General features: G+C 36.7%; 1 long non-coding RNA gene across 1 annotated transcript; it reads left to right on the forward strand.

The window, feature by feature from the left end:
- The first annotated feature begins 697 nt into the window (after positions 1 to 697).
- On the forward strand, positions 698 to 2,125 carry LOC106320529. Its single transcript, XR_001265858.1, has 4 exons — positions 698 to 1,217; positions 1,347 to 1,489; positions 1,570 to 1,656; positions 1,718 to 2,125. It is a non-coding gene; the product is annotated as an uncharacterized LOC106320529 (long non-coding RNA).
- Positions 2,126 to 3,555: the final 1,430 nt, after the last annotated feature.

The following is a 3,555-nucleotide window of genomic DNA, read 5'->3' on the forward strand; positions in this document are numbered from 1 at the left end:
AACACAATTAGAAAATATAATTAAAATATTAAATAATTTAGTGAATTAGATTTTTTTTAAACTTACATTAGTCACTAAAGTATTACATCTTATTTTAAATGAACCATACAAATAAATAATAATTTTCATACTTTTTCATAATTAATTTTCATAATTTTAAATCTTCCTTTTAAGTAATGTTATAAATTATATACTGCGTATAATAGTTACAACCTTTATTCCTTCTAGTTTTATTAATCTAAGTATTGAAAATTTTAAAATAATGGTAATAATTGTTAGAGTGAAATTAGAATAAATTATAGTTTTTATTATGGAAAATTTAGTATTCAAAAGAAAAAAAAGTTCGTAAAGAAAAGAAGAGTAATTTTATGTAGCAAAAAAAAAAGAAAAAAAGAGAGACATTATTGTATGAAATGGTAACAAAAGTACGTAGAAAATTGTCGAAAGACTATTAAAAAAGAGAGTAAGAACGGTTTTAAGGGGCTCCGGATTTAGAATCAAGTGGGGGCACATAAAGCCACTTAAACCAAAAGAGCTAGATATCTTTTTTTTGTCTTACAGATCACAAGAAAGTTAGACCACTTCCATATCGGGAGGCTTTAGCAAGGGGTTTTTAAAAAAAAACTTAAAAAACTAAATAAAAAAGTACATAAAAGGAGATAAAACTATAAAAGCACCTCTTAACAAAGAGGTTTTGGAACTGCTAAAAACCCCATACGTGTCATGTTGGTATTGGTCGTCTCTCTCTTCTCCCTCTTCCTCGATGCTTTTCTTTTCTGTCTGAGAAATCTCTCGTCTTGCTCTCCATCGCCAAATCCGTAGCAGCTAGAGAACCTCGGCGAAATCAGATTGGTGGCTAGGATTGTGCTGGGACTCAGGTCGGATCTCGATATCAGACGACTCGTCGACGATATCGAACGAATCGATCTGCTGACGAACGAGACCTTTCTCTACGAAGTAGGCTGATATAACGGCCCATGCGTCCTCCTGTGTACATAATCTCCTCGTCATGATCAATGTAAGGCTGGTCCTGTTCGTACTCCATCTTTGATCTCCTCTCGTTGAAGATTGAAGAACAGAGCAGAGAGAGAGAGAAAGAGAGAGAGAGAGAAAGCGCGACTTTGTGGAGTTGATCTCGATCTCTCATTCAATCGGAGAAGATGATCTATATATACCTCTTCTCACAACCTTAATCACAGCCACAGATAGAGGCTTGGGTAAAATTAATTTCTAGTTGCAGTTTCTATTGTTTCCTTGAAAACTGATAAAGGCTTTATCTGTATCTCGGTTCCTTTATCATGTTTGGGGTACCAGTTTTCTTATTGACTTGTTGTGTCTCTATGCAGTATCCCGAAGAATAGCATGTAGACCTTACTGCAGCCCCACCTTGATGTTCTACTATTTGAGATCATTTTCCCTCTAATGTGCTTCAATAATGATGACCAAGTACTTTGGGATGAAGACCCGCATGATGTGAGGAAGGGTTATGGTATGTCCTTGAAGTCTTCGTTGTCTAATTTTGATGATCATAAAACATGTTTTTAAATAGTAACATTACTTGCTCTACAGATATGGACTTTGTGACTGAGCTGGTCAGAAAGCGTGGAAAAGACACTTCCCCAAATTCATACAGTTCATCGTGGGCATATTTAATAGGTACCCTCAAGCTGTAACTTCAATTGCGACGTGATATAATTACTTTGTTTCTCTGGATTAGATTTGGTGAAGCACCTCTAGAACAGAAGCCCTATCGCCAAAAGGATGGTGCTCTACTTGCTGTTGGGACACTTTGTGATAAACTTAGGCAAGCTGAACCCTACAAATCCGAGCTGGAGAATATGCTACTGCAACATGTTTTTCCTGAATTCAGCAGCCCAGCTGGTCATCTTAGAGCCAAGGATTTAGTTACTGCTTTTGGTTGTTCAGACCCCCTTCTCATTCGTTTCTGTTAAGAAAATAATACCTCTATTCATTTTTATTTATGCATTTGTTTAGTCCCCCTTCTCATTCGTTTATGTTATGAAAATCATTCCTTGTCAATTGATTCATCTTTGTCTCCAAATGCTTGAATTTCTGTACTACTACTTTGTGATCACTGTGACTGAATCACTATCCTCTTATGTTTCTTGATGGATGCCTTTTGTGGGGTAGGATATGCCTGTTTAGATGTTTCTGTTAACTAGTTTTTGTCATCCTTAACTTTCTAGGTGGCTGTGAGATATTGGTTTCATCACACGGATGCCGTAACTTGTCAAGCTTATTTTAAAACATATTCTATCTTCTGTGTAGGCTGCGTGGGTTGCAGGGCAGTATGCCTACATTAATTTTTCAGAGCAAGCTTTGATGTATAGAAGAGAGCTTCAGCTTTGATGTATAGAAGAGAGCTTCATGTCCCCTCTCTCTCTTGTGGACCTCTTTCTTCTTCCTTCTCCTTATCAGCTAAAAAAAATATTTAAAAACTTCAAACAGTTTCTCGCATTGGAAGATCAGAAAATTAATTAGAGTAGCAAATGTTCTAAACTTTTGAAATCACAAAATTAATTACTAATTTATTCATTAGAATCCATTAGGATTTCTAACCAATGGACTTGCTCTTATATCCCCTTTCTAAGGTGGGTCCGCCCCTGTTCTCGCCTGGGTCCAGCATCAGATCAGTGAAATATATACAAACACACATGTTAATAAATGACTTTCATTAGTAATATTGTTCAGAAGGAGATGATAAAATACAATCACATTCCATCACCAGTGACGTTTACACTTACCATACAATCACATCGCAAGTGGCTCGTGGGTAGACGATATGCGTGGGTTAGTGGTGCACGTCCCCATGAGCACAAGCGAACGAGTACACACTTCCGCACAACCAAACACAATATCATTCATATAAATGGTCCAGATAAGTCTTATGTTCACTGCTTACGAAGTTTCCTGCTTTTGAGGTTCTTATATTTGTGTATATTATCTTTTGATGTTCTTAGCTTAGAACTGAAGCCTTGAGAGCAATATGCAGATGCTGAGGCGCTTCCAATACATTGGTTTCATCTGTGAAATCACAGTCTGCTTGTGGCATTTCTACAGCTGAATTTGTTAATGCCTTGATCCATGGGTTCGGGGAGACTTGTTTAGGGCTTGATGATGCTGATGAAATTACACTAGTGTTGATGAAGTGAATGGACTGTAGGAACTGAAATTCGCACTGTCGATAACAATGAACGGAGGAAACAAAAAAAGTCCTTATTTTCTTTGAGGTTTAGAAATTTTCTAAGCCACCGACAAGTGATTAAATTACGAAAAACAGACAAAATAAAATAAATAAAAAATTGAGAGCAAAGTAAGGATGTTCTTATTTCGAATTTGTATGAGCGTAACGATCGTACAATAGGTCATAAAAGCCTCGGCTTCAAGACCTGTCAGCGATATCTATAGTTCTAACCACCTAAACTTTGAACCTAGTTGAGTCGTAGCTCGATAACAAAAACGAAAGTGCCTAAAATTGCTCTAAGTGCTAAGTTGCTAAGAAAAAAATATGTCCCCCGTGCTCCTCGCCTGAGC

This window comes from Brassica oleracea, unplaced genomic scaffold (genome assembly GCF_000695525.1).
Source record: "Brassica oleracea var. oleracea cultivar TO1000 unplaced genomic scaffold, BOL UnpScaffold00951, whole genome shotgun sequence".
Taxonomy (NCBI): Eukaryota; Viridiplantae; Streptophyta; class Magnoliopsida; order Brassicales; family Brassicaceae; genus Brassica; species Brassica oleracea.